Source organism: Lactuca sativa, chromosome 5 (assembly GCF_002870075.4).
Source record: "Lactuca sativa cultivar Salinas chromosome 5, Lsat_Salinas_v11, whole genome shotgun sequence".
NCBI lineage: Eukaryota > Viridiplantae > Streptophyta > Magnoliopsida > Asterales > Asteraceae > Lactuca > Lactuca sativa.
The window spans coordinates 253,347,702-253,373,069 of record NC_056627.2 but is presented as its reverse complement, the minus strand read 5'-3'; the positions used below and the strand labels follow the sequence as shown (position 1 = coordinate 253,373,069).

General features: G+C 41.6%; 1 non-coding gene across 1 annotated transcript; it reads right to left on the bottom strand.

The window, feature by feature from the left end:
- Positions 1 to 12,501: 12,501 nt before the first annotated feature.
- LOC111899586 (small nucleolar RNA R71) lies at positions 12,502 to 12,608 on the bottom strand. Its single transcript, XR_002853001.2, has one exon. It is a non-coding gene; the product is annotated as a small nucleolar RNA R71 (small nucleolar RNA).
- Between the last annotated feature and the right edge of the window lie 12,760 nt (positions 12,609 to 25,368).

The window sequence follows — 25,368 nt, the reverse complement described above, 5'->3', positions numbered from 1 at the left end:
AGGAATCTTCCCTAAAATAAACTAGTGCTCATGTCTAAAATATGGTAGACACTCATCTCACAATCATCACTTAGCATTCTAAGTTCAAGTCTAGAAATTCTACAATTTCTTAGTTCGCATAAACTAATGCTCTGATACCAACTGTGACATCCCCTAATTTCTCGGCCGGAAACGACCGATTTAATTTATGCTTTTCAAGATAAAATCAAAAAAATCTTTTTAAAAGATGTTGCGGAATTGGTCCCCAAACAACATATGATAAAAGTTTATCAAAATCCTTCATTAAGAACGTATATATTTTCCATATATATCAAAACCTCGGGATGTCATGTTCCGATGCAGATCAAAAGCATAAACAAGACATTATAAGCCTTTCAACAGTTATTTACAACTACTGGCCAATAATCCAAAAATCTCTCGTCATCCTCCGACTATGCTCGGGGTCCACTACCTGTAATCATAAAAACTGAGTGGGTCAGGCTTGGGAGCATGGTGAGCATATAGGGTTTTCAACCCACAATAATATACTTATTAAGTTCACCAATCAACAATAACCATGATTACCCATTCCTGTTGTCCTCACTTTACGTCCCTAAACACCTATCACAAGGGACCTAGCCTAAGGATTATCATCGGGATGGACACTACTGCTAAGGGGTTTCCTCAGCCATACATGTCCTTAAGGCAACCATGAGGGGGATGGAGTACGCCAATGAACACTTAATTCACCAACACCTACAGGTTGCGAACCTGCTAGTGTTCCACTGGACTGTCTAGAAAAGTCCGTGGTCGTCATCTATACTCCGCTAGATGACAACAACAACAACAACAACATCGATGCCTCTCACCTTTTTAACACACATCAACTATTTCATCTACCCATGTTCTACCCAACATATTTTGTAGATAAAAAGCATATACAGTTTAAAACTTGTATAAAACATCAATTCAACAGTCACCTCAATTAAACAATTAATATATTTAGACATAACACGTATTTCAAGGTAAATACTTCATATCTATGTGTAAATTGAAAGTAACTACACACTCACATATTTTGATGAAAATCGGGCAGCAATTCGTTTCCTAAAACAATCGTTTCTAATAAAACCAGGAGTTTTATTGAGAAACCGGGCTTTGCAAAAGTCGGGCTTCAAAACCGAAAAGATAAATTTTTCGGGCTTCACGGGCACTTCGTGGAGTATTCCGGGCTTTACAATCGATACCGGGGCTTCACGGAAGGTTAAGGTGAAGAAAATATGAAGAAAGGGGCTAAATATGGCAATTTCTTAAAAATATCCGAGAAGGCTCGCAGCCTTCTATTTATAGGGTGAAGCTTCTGATCCAAGGGCTGAGAGTCTTCTAATACGACGGTTGAGAGGCTTCGCAGGGGGGTGGCTCGCACGAGGGCTGCGCGTGCGAGGGGCTTGGTGGCAGCTTCTGATTGGACCGCGGCCTACTGGTGCACATGCGAGGTTCGGAGCTAGGTTATGCGAGGCTCGGAGCTAGGCTATGCGAGGCTCGGAACACGCAGCAGCAGGGCGAAGCTTCGGCCGGAGAGCTGGCTGCTTCGGATTGGGCCTCCTCCTCGGTTGAATCAGGATCCGACACGTGGCTTCGCATGAATCAGCAGCTTCGGTGAGTCAGCAGCTTGGTGACTCAACAAGACAAGTGGCACTTTTTTAGCGAGGGTGATGTGGCAACTCGTGACTATGCGAATTTTCTCGATTTTCGCGCCAAAACTTCTAAAATCCGTAACTTTCGCATACGAGCTCTGTTTTTGACGTTCTTTATATGCATGTGTAGCTAAAATTACGCTCTACAATTTCCGTTTAGACTTCGTCGACTAATTTTGAATTTAAATTTTATATTATTATTTTTAACAGACCGGGACAGGAAATCCGTTAAAAATTCATAACTTCTTCATCCGACATCCGTTTTCGTCAGACTTTTTACCGTTGTGCTCCTAATGACGAGACCTTCAATTCTCGTTTAGGTTGTGTCTGCTAAAAATCGCTCGATCTAAAATTCGAGTTTTTAGCTGTCTACTGCTAAGCTGGAACTTCGAAAAATCATAACTTCCTCATACGAAGTCAGATTTGGGCGTTCTTTTTATCGAACTTCTCGGTTTAACGAATAATACGACTTTAGTTTAGATTACTAAGGCTAAAAAGTAGTTTATCAAAAACTCACTTTTTACGACATTCAGCGCCGTGCCGGTTTTGTCGCGAAACTTCGACAAGTCATAACTTCTTCATTATAACTCAGATTTTGGTATTCTTTATATCCCCGAAATCCTTGTTTCGACCACTACAACTTTATGTAAAGATATCGGGCTTATCTCACACTTTAATTTTGACGTTTATTTTTATTCTTAATTAATTAAGCCCTAATAATTAAGCATAAAACACATAATTCACATAATATTCACATAATTCCTTTTCATTTCTTCAAAATGAGTTACAAAGGTTAACCTAGACTATCAAATCAATATATATGCCTAGGCTAGAAACACGAGTGTTACATCGAATATGCTCCAACAGCGGAGTCACCACGGTCATCCTCATGTAGAGGTCTCTGGTCGGCACAATCTTGTAGCTAAGCGCATCGGCGACAAAATTGGCTTTCCCTGGGTGGTAAAGGATCTAACAATCATAATCCTTCACGACATCTAACCACCAGCGCTGCCCCATGTTCAGATTCGGTTGGTCCATGAGGTACCTCAAACTCTTGTGATCCGTGTAGATGGTACAACGGACCCCATAGAGGTAGTGTCGCCAAATATTGAGGGCGAAGACGACCGCCCCCAATTCCAAATCATGCGTCGGGTAGTTCACCTCGTGAGGCTTCAGCTACCTCGAGGCGTAGGCAATAACATGCCCTCTCCACATCAAAACTGCACCTAAACTCGAAATGGACACATCATAGTACACCACGAAATCCTCCATGCCCTCGGGTAGGGCGAGGATCGATGCCTCGCAGAGTCTCTGCCTTAATGTCTCAAACGCTGCCTGTTGCTCAGGCCCCCAATGAAAAACAACGACTTTCTTCGTCAGCCGGGTCAGAGGTACGGCTATCTTGGAGAAGTCCCGAATAAATCCCTATAATATCCTGCTAATCTGAGGAAACTCCGAATCTCAGATGGAGACTTCGGAACCTCCCATCTCATCACGACCTCCACTTTGGCCGGGTCAACCAATATCCCGTTCTGGCTGACAAGGTTCCCGAGAAAGTGTACCTCACACAACCAAAACTCACACTTGGAGAACTTGGCATACAAGCTATCCCTCCTCAAGGTATCCAAAACCTCTCGCAGATGCTCCTCATGTTGTGCCTGCATCTTGGAGTAAACCAAGATGTTGTCAATGAAAACTATCACAGACCGATCCAGAATTGGTCTGCACATGCGGTTCATGAGGTCCATGAACGCGATAGGGGCGTTGGTGAGCCCGAAAGGCATCGCCATGAACTCGTAGTGGCTATAGCAAGTCCGGAAAGAAGTCTTCTATATATCCTCATCCCTGACCCTCATCTGATGGTAACCTGACCGCAAGTCTATCTTGGAAATCCAATATGCTCCCTGAAGCTTGTCAAACAAATCGTCTATCCTCAGGAGCGGGTAACGGTTTTTCACCGTTACCTTGTTCAACTCCCGGTAATCTGTACACATGCGGTGCGACCCTTCCTTCTTCTTGACAAACAGGATCGGGGCTCCCCAACACAGGCTACTCGGCCTAATAAATCCCTTGTCTAGCAACTCCTGTATCTCGGGAGGAGCCAATCGATATGGTGCCTTGGCTATCGGAGCTGCACCAGGGACTAGGTCAATCCTGAACTCCACCTGTCGCTCCGGAGGTATTCCAGGCAACTCCTCTGGGAATACATCCATGTAATCTTGCACTACCGGTACATCACTCGCCGTCATCTTGCCCGCCTCCCGAGCATCCATAACATAGGTGACATACCCAACACAACCCTGCTGAAGATAACCCCTAGCCCTCGCTGCTGAACATAACGCTGGTCCACGTTGTGGCCTCTTGCCCTGAACCACCAGCTCTCCCCCACTCGGGGTCCTGATTCGAACCAACTACTGCGCGCAATCGATCACTGCCCAATTGGGGCTCAGCCAATCCATGCCTATAATAACCTTGTTCCCCCGCAGAGGTATGGGAACCAAGTCTATCAGGTAGCGCTCCTCGAATAACCTCAAAACACAGTCCCTGAAGACCTCTGATACTCGCACCGATCGATCGTTCGCTATCTCGACCTCTAGAGGGTAATCCAACATGCCCGAAGACTCATGGAACTTCTTGCTAAGCGCAAGGGAGACAAATGATCGAGTAGCGCCCAAATAAAATAACACCTGAGCTAGGATACCGTTCACATGGAACGATCCTAAACAAGACATATTACATGGAACATCAAAATCATAAGCAACATAAAATAAAATTTAGGAAGAAGAAATCATACGCGTCACCACATCCAGTGTGGCGCGTGCCTCCTCGGTAGTCAACTGAAAGGCCCGGCTCCTCACCACTGGAGCCTCCGCTTTGCCTTGCCGTCCATCAGTGATCCGCAGGGTCGTTGGGGCTGGCACCTTCACTGGCGCTGATGCTATCAACTGAGGGAAATTGGCCCTCTTGTGGCCCTTCTGATTGTAATGATAGCAAATCAAGTCTAATGTCTGGAACGTGGGAGCGGTGGCAGTGCAATCCTTGCCAAAGTGCCCAACCCTGCCGCACTTATAGCAGCCTGATGACCCTAGTCTACACGCCCCCTCGTGCGGCTTGCCGCACTTTCCGCAGCGGCTCCGGCCTTGATGGCCCTTCGACCTAACGTTGGATCCCTTGGGTTTTTCCCCGAAACCCTAGTTATTTGTCCGTCCTCCACCTTCCTCTTCCGGATGTGCTCCAGATCAATCTCCCTCTCCCTCGCCCTGGCAATCATAGAATCTAGGGTCAGACATGTTGAAAAGCTGACATGCTCCCAGATATCAGCTCTCAACATGTCATGATAGCGGGTCCTCCTCATATCCTCATCCCCTGCGTACTAAGGTACCAATAAGTCCCTCTCGAAACTTGGCAGTAATCTCCGCCACCATCTCTGTATTCTGTCTCATGTTTAGGAACTCCCTGGCCAGTTGCTGAAGCTCCACAGCCGGCATAAACTCCGCCCTAAACCTGGTCACAAAGTTGGACCAGGTCATAGCCTCCGCCGCTAAGGCTCCCACTGAATCACCAACTGACTCCCACCAATCTATCGCCCTGTCCCTCAAACACTTGGCAATATACCATACCTTCGACCCCTCAGAGCACAAGCTAGTCAACTGAGCAGACTCCATGTCTGCAATCCACCTCCTAGCAACGATGGGGTCTTTCAGCCTGTGGAAGTCTGGTGCACCACATCCCCTAAAGTCCTTAAGGACAGTGTATGCGCCCCTGACTAGCTAGACGCCCAGTCACTCTGAAATTCCCTGAGGTGATCCTCCATCAACTCGATAATACCTTCCTTGATTGACCCGAAGATCACCAGGGTCGACTCAAGGATGCATCTCGTGATCTCAGAAGCAATGAACTCATACAGTCCCCCATCAATTGGCTCAGCACCTGACCTCGAGCCGGATCCTGATCCGGATCCCGATCCTGAACCTCCCCCTCCATGTCGTGTAATCATCACCATTCTGAAACAAAACACATAGTCGTGAGAACCAAACATATTCTTGGGGGTCTCACACACTCTACAAGTTCCCTGGTTTCGTCTCAGCCCTCCTTGACTCGAGTACGGATCCTCTGCTTTTAGTAGTACGGGCCCGTACTACCTTCCACATATATCCGTACTTTCCTCAAGGATTTCTTCGGCTTCACCAAGTCCCTTCAAGTACTACCGCACTCTTTGCTAACTCATCCTAGGCTCACCCTAGGGTAGCTCTCCGACCTACTCTCTGCCATCAGCTGCATAAGGAACTCCTGCCACCTTTACTTAACTAGCTTGCGAATACCATTACATTTTACTAAGACAAGATAATTCCTGGAATGAAAATTCCTACCCCACAATGGTTGGACTCAAACAAGAGCTACGAAGTAGGGCCAGACCTAACCTTCTGAAATTATTTCGCCCTTGCAATATGTAACTTAACGTATACGTTTACTAGCTAGTTAAAGATAACTGGAACTGCCGAATCACAAAGCAACAACATTCGGGCATTGAGTAACACAATCCGACATACTCTATCCAAGCTATCTTATAACTGACTAATCAGTATTATCGTGAAGTTCAGTAAACACATATAGCAGGCATATCAGGCATCTTCCTAGATCCTCTAGACCTATTCTAGCATGCAGTACTCAAAATCATATCATATCATAACATAACATATATGGACATGTTGGGAAAACTTACTTGATCTTGGTCGGTCGCGCACATCACACATATTGTTCTTTTCAAAGTTCTTTTATCTTTTCAAATTTATTTTTATAAAAAGGGTTTTACTTTTGAAAATTTTCATACGAAGTCCTTAGTTTGAGTTCAGACACCCCTAGGAGTGTGCCCGATCCCTCAAACCAAGGCTCTGATACTAACTTGTAACGTCCCCATTTTCAAGGCCAAAAAATTTCATTTTTAATTAAGAAACTCATAAACAGTTTATCCAAAACATTACCAATGTCAAACCAAATCATAGAATTGTAACAACGTGTCTCAAAACCATATCATCAATAGTAATAAAAATCAAAGTACAATCCCAGAAAGCTCGGTGCAGAAAACATGTGTGAGTGTGATGTGCCGCTACCGCGTCGGCTCTTTCCTCTTTGTTGAGGAGGTACCTAAAACAAAACCGAAAACTGTAAGCACCATGCTTAGTGAGTTCCCCCATCATACCACATACCATACGAAACACATAATGTCAGGCATACCAGGGTTCCCAACCTACCCAATGCCAGGCATATCTGGGTGCCTGACCTACCTTGCTGAGCATACCGGGGTGCTCAACCTTCCCCTATCAGACATATCAGGGTGTCCGACCTACCATTCGGTCCTAAACAACCGAATTTGGGGACTATTCCCCCATTCTACTACCACTATCACATAACATTATACCATGCTAACACAAAACATATCAGGTAGTAACGACCTAGATGATTATCACAAAGACAATCATCTATCATACAACTCCTACTAGTGGGCCGACATTTTGGCCTTAGACCCATTTCTACTGGAATGTAACTCACCTCGTAAACTGCGTGTCGAATCTCGTGGAGGAATCTCTAATTGCTGCTCCGATGACTCTCAGCTATCAGAGACACATAACACTCAATCAGAGTCTATAACATTTCTTGAGGCAAAATGACCATTTTACCCCTTGGTCCAATTTGAGAACATTCAAACGACCCCAGTCTAGTACATTACATTCAACACACCCTTGGCCCATCTAGACTCCCCAAAGGTCCATAGATGGCCTAATTTTCCAAATTGGGACCAACCCTTCAAATGGGCCTTTTCAAAAAAAATATTCCAAATGGGTCAACATGGCCCAAGGGCCAAAATCTTTTAACTCTAGATTCCCAGGCCCAAACTTATGCTTTACAGTGGGCTATGAGGCCTAAAAGTCCAGGCCCAACCTTATAAGGCCCAAAAACCCAAGGAGTCCACTCTGCATGTGTACACATGGCGTACCTGGCACGTACGTCCGACGTATGTTGGCCTTGACCCTATACGGGAAGTTGACATAGTACGTGTGGCGAACCAGGGAGTATGCCCAGCGTACTGGCCAGCCTCCTTGGGGCTTCACCCATGACTTAATCCATTCAGCCTTTACGTCCAAAATGCAGATCAATGTCCTTTTAGACCTGCTAGACCATAAAGTCATGAACTTTATGTGCTTGCATGCAAGTTGGGGTAATAAAAGATTTTGGTCCATTAATCCAACTTTATGACCATCTAACTCTTGCATGGTTTTGGCTGAACCACCAAGATCCGATTTTTATGACTCTAGTTGCTTCCAAGAGTCCAAAAAGACAGCTCTTAAGCTCGGGAACCGACCATACTCAAACACTCCCAACAATGGGTCCAAAAAGGGCATAAAAACCCCAAATAAACAAATCGAATCATACAGTGGTCAAGTATGGAGCTTGATACCTTAAAAGAGTCAAAAATGGTGTTAATCCTCTAGATCTACAAGATCTTGGTGGATCCTTGCTTCTTCTTCAAGCTCCTTTCTTCTCTTCTCACTAACATAACACAAACACTCTCAACAATGGCTTCTAGAACACGAAAGCACACAAAGGGAGCTAGGGTTTTCATGGTGGCTGGGTAGGAGTGAAGGGAGGTTGAACCAACAGGGGGGTTTATGTTCTTTATATAGGGAGCAACAGATTTTAGGGTTTAAGGGTCTACACACATATGTTGGGCGTACTCCGGGTACGTTGGGCGTACGTGCTTGGCCTTCGTGCTTCCTTTCCACGAGTACGTTGGGCGTACCACGCTTTGTACGCCCCGCGTACCCTGCTCCTTCAACCCAAACACACCATACTTTAGTTATAATGAATAATAATAATACCTGGAAAATCCCGGATGCTACAACAATTCTCACTTGTTAGTTCTGCCACCGAGCTAAGAAAAACCCTTCCTACATATTCATTTACTTATATATATATATATATATATATATATATATATATATATATATATAAAGATATATAGTGAGACAAGGAGATATACAAAGATATATAAGGACAAGGTTAAAGAACTCAAACCTTGAGATCAACAAAAAAATGGAGGCAAAATTGATGTATTAGGAGTAGCCATTATAGTATGATATTTGGAGTAAAGTGGTATATATAGAAGAACTTTTATCCTGAAGCAAAAATGATTGAGAAACCAAGGTATTATCAATCAATGATAATCTAATTGTGTTGATTAAAAGGACGACCACTTTCCCTCTGATACAAGTTGTGAGATCAGGGAGATATATGGAATATCTAAGGATATTGTTAGAGAACTCAAACCTTGGGATCAACACAACAGAGGAGGCAAACGATCTTTCCAGTCAAGTTTGGATAAACTAGTTAAGCCTTCAAGATTTTAAAGAAACAAAGTATTCACGATAATATAAAAGAGTATTAAAAGTATGAACAGGAACAAGAAAAAAGAGAATTAGAAATTCAACTGAATGATTCTTGATTGATACTTACAATGTGTGAAAGATTGTAAGGGATTACATGGGGTGATGGTCCTATTTATTCTAGCGTGGAACCAATGAAACAAGGAGATATATGTATTAAAAGCTAACTATAGATAAACCACTTGACACATTGGTGTGGTTAACATATGTCTCATATATGTACTAAAATCTAACTATAGATCAACCACTTGACTCATCTTCAAATCATTCAGTCTTATTCAATCACGAAAATCTTCATAAGCTCGGACCACTTCATCCTTATCTACTTCCAAATAAAAACCATCATAGAATCCTGATACTTCGGATTACATAAGGATCTCTTTTCATGGTCTAGCAATATCCCCTAAGTGACCTTAGCAATCATCATAATTTTATATCTTCTCGTCAAAAGCAAACAAATATGCCTTTTGTCACAAACTTCTAACTTTTATCCACCATGAGAGTTGCTTGATCAGCACCTGCATAGTTTTTCCAAAATCTTCTAACTTGGAAGATTTAAATATTAATCTTTGAAGCACACTGGTGTGAACAAAATGCTTTTATTCAAACCTAAAAAGCTCATTCTTTTTCTGAATTCTTCTTCTTGTATACATATCTGAGCTATGGATCTATGATATGTCCTTTATTTAGAATATCAACTTCTTCCATCTCGGTGTCGATTGGATCAAGGATCTTTTCTGTTTCGAATCAAGAAGCAAACTCGACCTCCGAACGGCTAAATTCAGCAATATAATCTATTAGAAAATTTAGAGCAACATTATATACTCCAATGCCAATTTTAGAGAATTTCTTCTTTTTGAGATGAGCAACAATTACAACAACATCGCTTGGGTTGATGGAAGGAAATTATGATGGGTTTTGAGCATTACATCAATCCTATGGTGCACATGAAAACCCTAAAGCTTTGGATCTAGGTTTCTCTAATTGTACATGCAAATCATCCAAAGCTTGTAAACCCTAATTCTAGCACACAAAAATCGAAAACAATAACTAAAACAAGTTTAGATGATTACCTTTCAATTGCAGCAAGAATCTTCAACCTTTGAGAGCTTTAGTATCACAAGTGTAATACCTCTAATTGATCACTGATATTGCCATATTTATACCTATTTTTAGGCAATATTTAAGTACATTTTTATTAATAAGTTGATAATATGTTTAGAATAATGGTACTTACGACTTTAAATTGTTATTTTCAGTCAATTAAGAATAGAGGGACCAAAAGTGACAATATGTAGAACATGGGAGACTTGGAAGACAAGAGATGAGCAAATCCACGGAAGCTACTAAATTCACGACGTGGCAAAGTTAGCCACGGCGTGGCATGAGGATTCTAGAAGATAAAGATCGCGATTCGGAGGATTCCTTGCCCGGTAAGGATAACTTGAAGCCCACGACGTGGCTTGGATAGCCACGACGTGGCGCGGGGTTTTGGAGGCTATTTAAGTGTTCCTGATTATTACGAAAAAAAGGAACCTTTTGGCTGAAGGAAGGAGTTCCAGGAGACGAATTGGAGCGAAAGAAAGGGTCTGGAAGAAGGTTTTCAACACCAAAAAGAATAAAGGTCTATATTTTAGTTAATTAAGAACATGTTTTCCATTACTTTAGTTTGTGTTGGTTTATTAGTTGCTATGATGAGCAGCTGAATCTAGCTACTCTTGTTTAGCTAGATAAAGCTTCCAACTTATGAATAGTTCAATGTTTATGGATTAAGTTTAGTTGGTAAAAATTGCTTGTGTTTGATTTGTATAACCTAGCATGCTATTGTTTATTTCACTAATTGATTGATTGCATGTTCTGTGTAGCTTAGTGACCATTAACTGCATGAATTTGTTTACATAATGATTTAGTGAACATTAAATTGTTAGAGCTAGGATTGACCAATCTTAGTTAGTAACTAGAGTAAATAAGCTTAGCTGTGCTAGAGAACGTGTATTGTGACTATAATTGCGTTTATATTACAAATCTTACATAGCATATTTACATTCATAATTAGTTATGTGTTTAATTATGTGTGAACATACATGGTTTGACATGAATTAGTTAATTATTGGTAAACTTAGAACTAAATTACTAATACAACTAAAAACCAACTTAATAATCTGTAATCATTAGCTAGCCATAAGGAAGAAGTGGATTCAAACTAAACAAGAGTGTGTTTTTACTTATTGAATTTGATTTAAGTTCATCTGATCTTGTAAAATCAGATAAAACCCCTTTTAAACTTGTTAATAATTACGTTAATTTAATATAAGTAAATTAATTAATAACACCGTTCCTTGTGATCGACACCCGACTTACCCAAACTACACTGTAATCTGACTAGTTACACTGCCTATAAGTGCATAGTTAGTTTAAGTTTGTTAGGTTATAAATATTAAAATTAGTGGGTACTTTTGTGCACATCAAGTTTTTGGCGTCGTTGCCGGGGAACGGCTTAGTTTTTAGCTTATTTATTTGTATTAAAGTAATCGATCCTTCTTGTGGAGTAAAAACCTCAAAAAGTTAATTTTTCAGCAAAATATAATTTTTTTCTGTCAGTCACAGAGCCCATGACGTGGCCAGATACCTGCCACGATGTGGACATTTAAAAAACTAGATTTTTAGTTGTTAGTTAGTTCTTCTTATTTTAGTTCAGTTTTACGTTTTTAGTTTAGCAAGTTGCAGGAGTTCATGACCAGAAGCTCAAACACACCCTTAGTGCCACCACTTGAAGATCCCGAGTCTGCAATTCACAAGAAAAAGACGCCCTTACAAGAATTGAAGTCAGCTTTTCAAGGAAGTCGGGAAAGAAGACAGGAGAGTCAAGTTCATCCGCGAGGCACAAGAGCAATATTGAGCACTTTGATCAATCACCCGTCCAAACCGAGTCCGAATACGATACCTAGCCAGAATTTGAAGAACACACGAGCGAACCCAAGAATGAGCCAAGGAACGAGATGGCAGCAATTGAAGAGATGTCCATGGGAGCTTACATGAAGCGGATCCGAGAAGATGTGGGTCCCGGTTTAGTCCAACCCGCAATACCTGCCACTTCCACATTCGAGTTGAAGGGACACATATTGACTGCACTGAAGGACATCCCATTTTTTGGGAAAGATCATGAGGATGCTTTTAAGCATCTAGATGAAGTCAACGACATTGCGGATTACTTCAATGTCCCAAATGTCAACAGAAACACAGCCTTGCTTAGGATGCTTCCCATCACTTTCAAAGGAGCTGCTAAGGAGTGGTTAAAAGCACTTCCACCGGGTACAATGACCACTTGGGCTAAAATGCGTGAGCAATTCCTGGACTAGTTTTGCCCGCCATCCAAGATAGCCAAACTCAAGAAAGCAATAGCCAACTTTGAGCAACAGTCGGGGGAGTCATTATACGAAGCATGGGAGCGGTACAAGGGCTTGCTCAGAAATTGCCCTCAACATGATCTAAATGTGCAACAAGAGATGTCAATGTTCTATGATAGGGTCAACGTTATGACAAGACAACTCCTTGATTCACAAGGACCTTTGACAAAGAAAAATCCAAGGGAGGTCAAGGAGCTAATTGAAGAATTCGCGAAGCATTCTCGCGAATACCACAACCTTAGGCAAGATGGAATCAAAGGCGGTGGAAGGGCCCAAACTGAAGAAATAGCAGCTGTAATGGCCATGCTAAATAATTTGGATGGAAGGATAACACAAATGGACCAGTCAATACATGCCATAAGAGTGGTTTGCGAGAGATGTAGTGGTCCACACTTGACCAAGGACTGCAATGTAGATGAGTTTGGGAACAGAAAAGCTCAAGTGTGCTACTCTAGTAGGGATAAGTTTGATGAGGACTGGAGGAAACCGAAGAAGGCGTGGCTGCCATATGAAGAGTATAAGAAGCAAAAAGTGTTGGATTAGTGTCTAAGGCTACAACTAAATTAGGCAAGTATTTGACCCGGTTGTGCTTGGTCCTTTTGGGTTGCCTTCACCATAGCAACTTGATAGGATGATTTATTAAGAGAGAGTAAATATTATTATAAAGAATAATAATATTGTTAGTATAAGTCATAGAATTAATTAGAATTAATTTGGTGACTTAAAGAGGTTAATTTAATAAAAGGGTATAAACTGTCAATTGTTTGATAGTTAAACTTTAGACTGTAAATCCATATAGATATGGATTGGACGGATTCTAGAAGCTAAATGATAGCTCAAATCGTCCAAGACTTATCTTAGGAATGGATTTGGATAGCCTTAAGAGAAGATTATCCAATAGGGTTTAAGTTGTAACCCTTAAGGAGTCTACAAGTATAAATAGACCCCATAGCTAAGGGAATTCAGAACTTAACCTAAAGTAGAGAAGCTCTGGCCGAATTCCTCCCCTCTCCTCTCTCCCAAATCATCCTCCTTGCTATTTGGTGTTTGTAAGCCATTAGAGGAGTGACAATTGTGACTCTAGAAGCTCCAAGACAACAAGGTCATCAAAGGAATTCAAAGGTATGGTTCTAGATCTGTTTCAATGTTGTTATTTAACCTAATTAGCTATTAGAAGTCTTGGATTCAAAGCATGTTTAATTAGAAAGCCTAGATCCGAGCATTAGGGTTTTGCATGCGCACATAGGAAAGTTCTTATGGCTAAAACCCATCAGTGGTATCAGAGACTTGCTTGGTTTTCATTAAATTGTTGCTTAATTGTATGAAACAAACCTGCAAAATTCGAATTTTTGGTTTCTGAGTCATGGAATCGGCGAGTTCCAAAGTGGACTCGGCGAGTTGGCCTGACTCGGCGAGTCCCTTTGTGCACTCGGCGAGTCCAAGCGTCAGGAATGGCCAGATTTGGGATTTTTCCATAATTATCTTATGGAAACTTTCCTTAATCATATTAGATCAAACCTAATCCGATTTTTTGATATATATGACTATAATATTGATCTAATTAGAGGTAATTATCAACTAATAAAATATTTAATTTCCTTATATGATAATTAATTAATTATTTCGATTATTTTGGTAATTATCTTAAAAAAAGAAATCTTGAATAAATCAAATATAGATAATTAGGAAATTATTTGTTAATTGAAATTATTTGTTATTTGATCCTCCATGTTTTAAATGTTTAAAACTTGTCCTCAAGTTTTTAAATTTATATTTTGTGATTAAAAGTTTTAATTTAGACAACTTAAATTTCAAAACCCTAGATTTTAAAAAGGTTTAAAATACAACCCTATACTAATATAATATTACTAGAATAATATATATATATAGATATATATATATATATATATATATATATATATATATATATATATATATATATATATATATATGTATAACTAAAATGTAAGTCTTACCGTTAGTAGGCCTCATTCACGAAGCCGATCTATAAGGTGGGTATAAGGTTGCGGCCTATAAAATGGCGCTTAATGGGTGTACACTCACACCCACCGCTTGCTTGATCGGTGGAGGGTCGTTAGCCGAACGGGTAGGATAGGGCAACCTCATTAAAAGTATAATAAGTAATACAAAGTAACTACACAATTTTTAAAATTTCCCAATCTTAGTTACTTTAGGAAAAGTGAATTGATGCAATCCCATGAAGTTACACTTTGCACCTTTTCTAAGAAGTTAGTGGAGCGTGTGTGGTTTACCGGCACACTAATTGGTTCTAAGCAAAGGTGGCAAAGGGTGATTCATTGTTTATCATAGTTCGATGGAGCGTGCGTGGTTTACCGGCACATCGAATAGGTGATTGTTACAATGAAGGCACCATGTGAATTTGCATGGTAATTCACACCCGCTTTGTGATCCTCGGTATCCCAGTCACAAACAAGAGGGGCATATCGAGATTTAAACATGCCATTGAATAGTTTCAATGAATCTCATCCGAACCTAGGAATTCTCAACACCTTAGGACTAATAGTTAGGTTTTGTGATGGAGAATTAGTGAATCGTCATTCACTTACCTTCAATTTATTTGCATATTAGATTACGGCATCCCTTTTCTAGTATGTAAATGTTATTGTTGGATCCTAGCCCTAATTTTTCTTATTGGGTGATAATTAGGGATTCTTATTCTAATCTATCTTTGTCTTTTCTATTTGTAGATGTCGAACGCAAACAACGCTGATGCTAGTTCTTTCACGTTGATGAGCCTTTGCCAAAAGGTCACCTTCGATGGAACGAACTTTAGCAAATGGATAAGATACATTCGCACCATTGCTCGCTATGAGGATAAGGAGTATGTCCTCGATGAGAAGCTCGAGAAAATCAACCCCGAAATCGCTACTCCGGCTGAAATTACCGCTTTTGAAACTCATGAGCGAGATGCAACAAAGGTACATTGCATCATGATAGCCACCATGAACTCTGAATTCCAAAAGTCCTACGAGGACAAGTACCCGTACGAGATGCATCAAGACTTATTGGAGAGATACCACCAGAACGCGAGACAAGAGCGTTATGAGATTTTCACCAACATGATTTCCGCTAAGATGGGTCATGGAGAATCTCTTACCGTGCACCTGCAAAAGATGCAAAGGTATGTCGACCGCCTTCGCAAGTTGAATGTTGACTTTGGAGAAGACTTGGCGATCGACATGGTGCTTCACTCTTTGCCTCTGATGTACAATCAATTTAGGATGACCTACCACCTGAACAAAGAGGAGGTCACCCTAAGCAAACTCCAAGGTCTCTTGAGGGTCGCTGAGAGCAACTTCAAAGACAAGTCTGTTGCATCAACTCCCAATCCGCCTGTTGCTCCTGTCTTGGCTATCGGTCAAGGGAAGGGAAAGAAGAGGAAGGCTTCGTCTAAGAACTATCGCAAGGTTAAAGCCCGAGATGGTGCCTCTTCTAGTGGGACCAAAGTTGATCCCGCTAAGCCCTGCCCTAACCCGAAGGAGGCAGAATGCCACCACTGCCACAAGATAGGACATTGGAAGAGAAGCTGCCCAGAGTACCTGCAAGCCATCATGGAAGGAAAGATCAAGCCATCTTTCGCTGATATATACACAATTAAATCTAACGATTCTAATCATGCTATTTCTTGGGTTCTTGATACCGGTTGTGGTTACCACATTTTTTCTAATGTGCAGGGACTATGAAGAAGTAGGGATGTGGAGCAAGGAAGAATCAATCTAATCATTGGGAACAGAAGATCGTCGCTTGTGACCAAGATTGGAGTGTATTCTTTAGTGCTTAGGAATAATTTATGTTTATATTTGAACAATTGTTGCTATTCGCCAGAAATGGCTAGAAACATCATTTCATTTCATGGTTTATATAGACAAGGTTATAGATTTTCTTTTAATAATGAGAATGGTTCTATTTTGGCTTATCTAAATGGTGTCTTTACTTTGAAGCTATACCATGTAATGGAATTTATGAAACTGTTATGATTGTTGGTAACTTAGGAAATGATGTTTTGAATATAGATTCTTCCACTAGTATGGATAAAGCATCCTTGTGGCATTGTCGTCTTGGACATGTCAACAAGAAACGCATAGCCCAACTCCAAAAGGATGGAGTGTTGGAGTCATTCGACCTTAGGGAAGATGACACATGCGAGTCTTGTTAACTTGGAAAGATGACTAAGTCACCCTTCACGAGTACGTGTGAAAGGGGTGAAGGTCTATTGGACTTAATACATACCGATGTATGTGGACCGTTTAGATCAACCACGAAGGATGGGAACCGCTTCTACGTGACTTTTGCCGATGATTACACTAGATATGGGTATATCTATCTAATCAAGGAAAAGTCAGAAAACTTTGAAAAGTTCAAAGAGTTCAAGAATGAAGTGGAGAATCAATTGGGCAGGAAAATCAAGATGCTTCGATCCGATCGAGGAGGAGAGTACCTAAGTCTTGAATTCCACGATTATCTCAAGGAGTGTGGAATGGTTTCGCAATTGACGCCTCCTAGGACACCGCAGTTGAATGGTGTGGCAGAAAGGCGTAATCGAACCTTGTTGGATATGGTTCCCTCTATGATAAGTCGTGCTTCACTACCTATCTCTTTTTGGGGGTATGCCTTAGAGACTGCCGCCCATATTCTTAACTGAGTCCCTACAAAAAAGGTTGCCAAAACACCTCACGAGATGTGGACAGGGAAAGCTCCCTCGTTAGCACATATCAAGGTTTGGGGTTGTGAGGCTTTCGTAAAACGAGATACTCACGACAAACTCGAACCTCGAAGTGAGCGATGTATTCTCATCGGCTACCCGCAAACATCCTTTGGATATCTCTTCTATAGACCGATGGACAATGTTGTCTTTGTTGCGAGGAGAGGAGTTTTCCGAGAGCGAGAACTCATAGGCCAAGGAGACAGTGGGAGGAAAATCGAGCTTGAAGAGATTCAAGAGTCGATAGATGAAGGAACCTCTACCGCTGGCGCTCAACCCGAGGAGGAAACTCCGGTTGAACCGATTGACGAGTCCTTACCTCTTAGACGTTCCGATAGAGTTAGAGTTCATCCCCAGTTTTATGGTTTTCATATTACTACCGAAGGGGACACGTATATTAGTGATGGTACACTAGTAAACCTTGATGAACCTAATATCTATAAGGAAGCCATGGTAGGCCCGGAGTCTGCAAAATGGAAAGAGGCGATGGATAGCGAGATCCAATCCATGTATGATAACCAAGTTTGGAATTTGGTTGATTATGTGCCTGGACGTAAGACCGTTGGGTGCAAATGGATCTTCAAGAAGAAGACCGACGTGGATGGTAAAGTACACACATATAAAGCGCGATTGGTTGCGAAGGGCTTTACTCAAACTCCCGGATTTGACTATGATGAGACCTTCTCACCAGTTGCGAAGATTAAATCTATTAGAGTGATGCTAGATATTGCCGCATTTTATGATTATGAGATTTGGCAAATGGATGTCAAGACCGCTTTCCTTAATGGAAAGTTGGCTGAGGATGTTTACATGGCTCAGCCAGAGGGGTTTGTGGATCCGAAGCATCTGAATAGAGTGTGTAAGCTTGAGAAGTCCATTTATGGACTGAAGCAAGCGTCTCACAGATGGAATCTTTGCTTCGATGAGAAAGTCAAAGAGTTTGGATTTGTATGAAGCGAAGACGAATCGTGTGTATATGTCAAAGCCAATGGGAGTATAGTAAGCTTCCTCGTTCTATATGTCAATGACATATTACTCATAGGAAACAACATCCCGACTCTGCAGGAGGTTAAGTCCTGGCTCGGGAAGTGCTTCGCTATGAAGGACCTCGGAGAGGCTTCTTACATTTTGGGAATAAGGATAGTAAGAGAAAGAAGTAAGAGACTAATTGGACTTAGTCAGAATACTTAGTTAGAGAAGGTTAAAAACGTTTTAGTATGGAGAACTCAAAGAAGGGAGAATTACCGATACAAAGTAATGCCAAGTTGAGTAAGACTCAAAGTCCAAGTACCGAAGCTGAGATAGCAGAAATGAGCCGAGTACCCTACGCTTCCGCAATTGGCTCAATCATGTACGCTATGACTTGTACTCGCCCTGATGTAGCCTTTGCTTTGAGCATGGTTAGCAGATATCAAGGGAATCCTGGCAGAGCACATTGGATTGCAGTGAAGAATATCCTTAAGTACCTTCGGAGGACGAAGGAATGGTTCTTAGTCCTCGGAGGGAGTGATGACTTGAAGGTGCGAGGGTATAGTGACGCCAGTTTTCAGACCGATAGGGACAACTACCGTTCGCAGTCGGGTTGGGTCTTTACCCTAAATGGAGGAGCAGTGACATGGAAGAGTTCCAAGCAGGAAACCGTAGTTGATTCAACGTGCGAATCAGAGTACATTGCAGCGAGCGAAGCGTCGAAGGAGGCAATATGGCTAAAGAACTTCATCGGTGATCTTGGAGTTGTACCTGCCATAAAGGAGCCCATGGAGATTTTCTGTGATAACGAAGGAGCGATTGCCTTGACCAAGGAACCGAGGGATCATGGTAGATCACGACATATCGACAGAAAATATCACTTCATCAGACATCGTGTAGAAGAAGGACAACTCATAGTGAAGAGGATATCACCAGAAGATAACCCAGTAGATCCTCTTACGAAGGGACTAAGTAGGGTTAAACACTTGCAGCATGCTAGGAGCATTGGGGTGAAGGATGATATTAGCATAGATTAGATAGTATTAGAAACGTGTAATAAATAAATGTAATTAACATTTGATGATTAAATAAAGGAGTTTTATTTATGAGTAATGTTACTATCTTATGTTAATTGTTTAACTATTGTTTCACTTTGCATGTTTTGACTTCCAGAATAATTGAGTTTATTAGGAATAATCGAATTGTTCAAATTGTCCACAATCGTTCATATGTTAGAAGTAGATGTGAATGAAGATTATCATGAATTGGTGTGTAGATTGTCTAAATGGTGTTAGACATAGCAAAGGGTTGCTGCAACGTTCATGAGTGCTTATGAACTAGTTTTGAGCATTGGAACAAACCCGCGCTTGCTGGAATCACCTTATGGAATAAGATATAAAAGGGTGATCGCAAGACGATAATATCATATAGTCTTAAAACCCAGATATATGGATTGTTATTTGTTAATTGATTGTACATTGATAATGCGAAAACGCATCAGTAACTCGGTGTTATAAAACGCATTGGTGTGAATATTTGGTTAATGAATAAGTAAATGCATATAAGTCGAAGTTTATTTGTAACTTTTATCTAAGAAGGTAAAAGTGATATCTCGACCGCTCGATGATTTGATTTGACTTATGTGTCGGGCCCGGTCAGAACTGAATTGATGTGTTCGATTAAGTTCTATGTCAAATAAATCAGAGATCGAGAAACCTAAATGCTTGACTAACCATTCCATAGGATTGTCAGCATGATATCTAACAGAGGACTGTACGGTCCATTATCTAAAGGACAAGATTGATTAGATCAGAGTTTGACAGTGTCTTTGAGAGCTACGATTGCAAACCGGATTGTACTTGTGTATATAGTTACTAGACTTATCCAAGTGGGAGACTGTTGGATTAGTGTCTAAGGCTACAACTATATTAGGCAAGTATTTGACCCGGTTGTGCATGGTCCTTTTGGGTTGCCTTCACCATAGCAACTTGATAGGATGATTTATTAAGAGAGAGTAAATATTATTATAAAGAATAATAATATTGTTAGTATAAGTCATAGAATTAATTAGAATTAATTTGGTGACTTAAAGAGGTTAATTTAATAAAAGGGTATAAACTGTCAATTGTTTGATAGTTAAACTTTAGACTGTAAATCCATATAGATATGGATTGGACGGATTCTAGAAGCTAAAGGATAGCGCAAATCGTCCAAGACTTATCTTAGGAATGGATTTGGATAGCCTTAAGAGAAGATTATCCAATAGGGTTTAGGTTGTAACCCTTAAGGAGTCTACAAGTATAAATAGACCCCATAGCTAAGGGAATTCAGAACTTAACCTAAAGTAGAGAAGCTCTGGCCGAATTCCTCCCCTCTCCTCTCTCCCAAATCATCCTCCTTGCTATTTGGTGTTTGTAAGCCATTAGAGGAGTGACAATTGTGACTCTAGAAGCTCCAAGACAACAAGGTCATCAAAGGAATTCAAAGGTATGGTTCTAGATCTGTTTCAATGTTGTTATTTAATCTAATTAGCTATTAGAAGTCTTGGATTCAAAGCATGTTTAATTAGAAAGCCTAGATCCGAGCATTAGGGTTTTGCATGCGCACATAGGAAAGTTCTTATGGCTAAAACCCATCAAAAAGAAGAGAAGTATAGGCAGACAGGTCGAGGCTTTTATCAAAAGGAGCAGCCACCAGCCGAGAAGAAACCCGATCTAGAGACCATTTTAATGAAGTTTATGGAAGCTTCGGAAAAGAGACACGATGCCACTAATTCTGCTATTGTGGAACAACAAACTTTAATAAAGAATCAACAAACCTCCATCCATAACCTTGAAGTACAATTTGGTCAACTAGCCACTCTGGTTCATGAAAAATTGTCCCCGAAGAATCCTGAAGGAAAGACCCAATCTCACGTAATGGCCATCGATACTGAAGAAGAAGCAATCTCTGAGTTCCTGGAGGCATTGGAAGAAGAACCACAACAGCCCGATCCAAAACCTAAGAAGTCAAAGTTCGAAAGTGAAAAAGTTGCTGAAACAGCTTCGCCATGACGTGGCACTCCTCTGGCCACGACGTGGCGCATGTCTGATCAAAAAGTCTTTGAACCCGTTCCAGTTTATCAGCCACCGTTGCCATTTCCACCCCAAGCTGCACTTAGTCTACTGGAGAAGGAGCATATAGAGTTTGTAAAGCATGTGAAGGGGATCCCGATTAATACTCCCTTTGTCGAGTCCTTATCCAAAACTCCTGAGAATCAGAAATTACTGCAAGATTGTATAGACACTCGCAGGCAATTAAAGAAGCAGTCTAAGGTGGTTCTAAGTGAACAAACCTTAAAAGCCGTGTTGGGAGAGACACCAGAAAAGATGGGGGATCCTGGACGCCTCACTCTTCCATGTGAGTTTGGTAATAAAATGAAGGTTAATGCTTTAGCCAATTCTGGGGCTAGCATTAATTTGATGCCTTTTTCATTTTATCAAAAATTAGAAATTCAGAAGATGAAGGCTACAAAAATGAAGATTCACATGGCGAATCGTTCAGTGACACAACCCCGGGCATCGTGGAGGATATTTTGGTGAAAATTGGAAAATTTGTTTTTCCAATAGACTTTGTAGTTTTGGATATGAAGGAAGATCCCAATGTTCCAATAATCCTTGGTCATCCATTGCTTAACACTGCTGGAGCTCTTGTTGATATTCGCGAGTCTAAGCTCACTTTGAGGGTTGGAGATGAACAAGAAGTTTTTGGAATACAAGATGACTTCCAAGAGAAACATGTTCAAGAAGAGGTGTTCACAATCAAAGAAGATAATGAACTTGAAGAACTGGAAAAGCTTATGGAAGAAGAGATCAAGGTAGTTCATCAAGTCAAAAGAACAAAACCGAGGGCATCTGTTCCATATTTGATTGAAGTCGTAGCTTACAAGAGTCCGCCTTCTTGGGTGAGCAAAGAGGATGAGGAGATGACAAGTGATGAAGAGGAGGTCACTTCAAGAGTGACAAAGCCGGTGGTGAAAGAGGAGGAGGATGCTATAGGGTGCAAGGAAGAACCCAAGGGCACAAAACGCAAGCTTGAAGAAGAGGGCAAAGATAAAAAACAGAATTCAAAGAGGGCATATAAAAGGCGAGTTCAAGCTTACAAGAGGCGATTCAAGGAACAAAAGATCTTAGTGGTGGACTCTCCAGAAGATTCAACGTAGAAGGCACGGAGTCCAGCTCAAGACTCCAAGAAAAAGAAGCGCTTCTCGGGAGGCAACCCGAGCTTGGTTTGCAATTTCTTTTCTTTTAATTTTTTTTAGTTTTTAATTAGGAAAGTTATCAACTCATCATCTAATAACTGATAGTTAGTAAAGAATTAGCTGTGGGGAACTGTAATTAATAAATGAAATGCAAAGTAGATAGTTAAAATTTATGATTTTGAAAAATTATGCGATCAGGCATGTAACACCGTAATTTCCAAAATAATTTTTCGCATAAGAATAAAATCATTTTCATTTAATTGTTCGTAAAAAAACATCAATGTTTTAAGACTCCAATCCATATCATACAAAAATTCCAAGATCACATATCATAAAATCCCATGCGTGTGTACAGATCAAGCCGACGCCTTCCCACGGTCATCATTAGTACCTGAAACAAACAACACTAACACTGTAAGCACAAAGCTTAGTGAGTTCCCTAAAATACCACGCATAACACATATTAGCCACTCGAGGCTATAACTCTGTGGGTCCGTGGACCCTACTCTGTGAACCCTCTGGTTCTAACTCTGTGAACCTTCCGGTTCCAACTCTATAAACATGCACAACATAAATCACATAGAAATAATGCAGTACAACACATAACATACATATAGCATAGAAATACTCTGTCACATAACTCTGATTACCTACTCAAGGTAAAGTATAGTGAGAAGACTCACCTCGCGTATCTCGATAGCTCGCAAATCCCTGAAATCACTAGTGCTCGATCTCCCGAGCTAAAGTCCTCCTATAACACAATACATCTCTAATTAACACTTTCCCAACTAAGGTTGACTAACCCTATCAAGTCAATGCTGGTCAACTCCGGTCAACGGTCAACGGTCAACTCAACTCGCCGAGTCTGGCGTGGACTCGTCGAGTCTCTACGGGGACCCGTTTCCTCTGAGTCCCTTCCGACTCACCGAGTCACTCCCTCGACTCGGTTAATCAAACCCTGGTTCGAAATCACAAAACAACCCGCACCAACTTGTCGAGTCTGGAAATGGACTCGGCGAGTGCATTCCATGCACAACCCCAAACGACCTTCTGAGGTCAGATCTGCTTCACTCACTCATAGATCCAGTCCTTCCAAGCTTATTCATCATGTAAAGTTCATGTCTTGGCGTTCATAACACACCCAATGACTCATAAATGGTGTTTTGACCTCAAGCACAAAGACCCCAATCTAAAACCTCCATGGATTCATAAAAAGCTTGGACAAAGGGACACTCTGGACCTCCAAGGGTCCAAATCCAGAACCTAACTCGCTTAAGGGACTAAGTAAGCACTAGATCTAGCCACAAAAGGGCTCAATAAGCCCTAAATCAACATGAACATCAACATAACAGAGAATGGTTCGAAAATGGTACCTCAAACCTGATGTTCTGGCCCTCAAATCTTCAGGAAGTTGATCCTCTTGTTTCCCCCCTTGGCTATTGCTTCCTTTCCCTTGCTAGATAACACCTCCAAGGTCAATAATGGCTCCTTAACTTACTCCAAACGCTCAAGCTCACTAGGGTTTCACTCTGGGGACTGGTGAGCACAAATGACGGCCATAAGGCCCTTTAAATAGGACCCAAACCCGAGAAATTAGGGTTTCATTAAACAGCGCAGACTCACCGAGTCCATTCCTTGGACTCGTCGAGTCCAGGCGCGAATCCGCATCCAAATCCGTGATCATACTCGGCGAGTCTAGGCTCCAACTCGCCGAGTCTCTTCACAATTAACAAAAATAAATAAATGAATAATACCTGGGAATCCGGGCTGTTACAATTCTCCCCCACTAGAACTAGATTTCGCCCTCGAAGTCTCGCTCTGCAAATAACTCTGGATGCTGCTCACGCATCTCACGCTCCGGTTCCCAAGTCATCTCGGACCCCTTCAGATGTTGCCACTGAACCAAAACTAGGGGTACCTCCTTGTTCCTCAGAACCTTGATTTTCCGATCTCTGATGGCCACGGGTCTCTCAGCATAATTCAGGCTCGCATCCACCTGAATATCCTCCAATGGAACCACTGCCGACTCATCGGCTATACACTTCCTCAGCTGCGACACATGAAAAGTGTCGTGAATCTGTCCCAAATCTACTGGCAAATCCAAACGATAGGCTACCCGGCCTACCCTCGCGATCACTCGGAAAGGACCAATATATCGAGGCCCCAACTTGCCCCTCTTCCTGAATTGAATCACTCCTTTCCAAGGAGAGACCTTCAGGAGCACAAGGTCGCCGACCTGAAACTCAAGCTCGGACCAGCGTCTGTCTGCATAACTCTTTTTTCGGCTCTGAGCGGTCAACAACCTCTGTCTGACCTGTTGAATTTGCTCTGTCTTCTGAAGCACGATCTCTGAACTGCCCATCACTCGCTGACCAACCTCTCCCCAACAAATGGGGGTCCGACACCTCCTCCCATACAATAGCTCAAAGGGTGGCATACCAATGCTCGAATGATGGCTGTTGTTGTAGGAAAAATCTGCCAAGGGCAAGTATGCATCCCAGCTACCCACGAAATCCAACACACATGCTCGAAGCATGTCCTCGAGCGTCTGAATCGTCCGCTCACTCTGACCGTCTGTCTGGGGATGATATGTGGTACTAAAATGCAGTCTAGTACCCAAATCCTCATGAAACTTCTTCCAGAATCTGGAAGTGAAGCGCACATCACAGTCTGAAACAATCGAGATCGGCACCCCATACCGAGATACCACTTCCCTCACATATACCTCCGCCAATTTTTCTGCTGAAGAAATCTCGCTGATAGCAAGGAAATTAGCGCTCTTCGTCAACCTGTCCACAATCACCCAAATTGCATTAACTCCTCTGGAAGTCCTTGGCAATTTGGTGATGAAATCCATAGTGATCTGTTCCCACTTCCATTCGGGAACCTC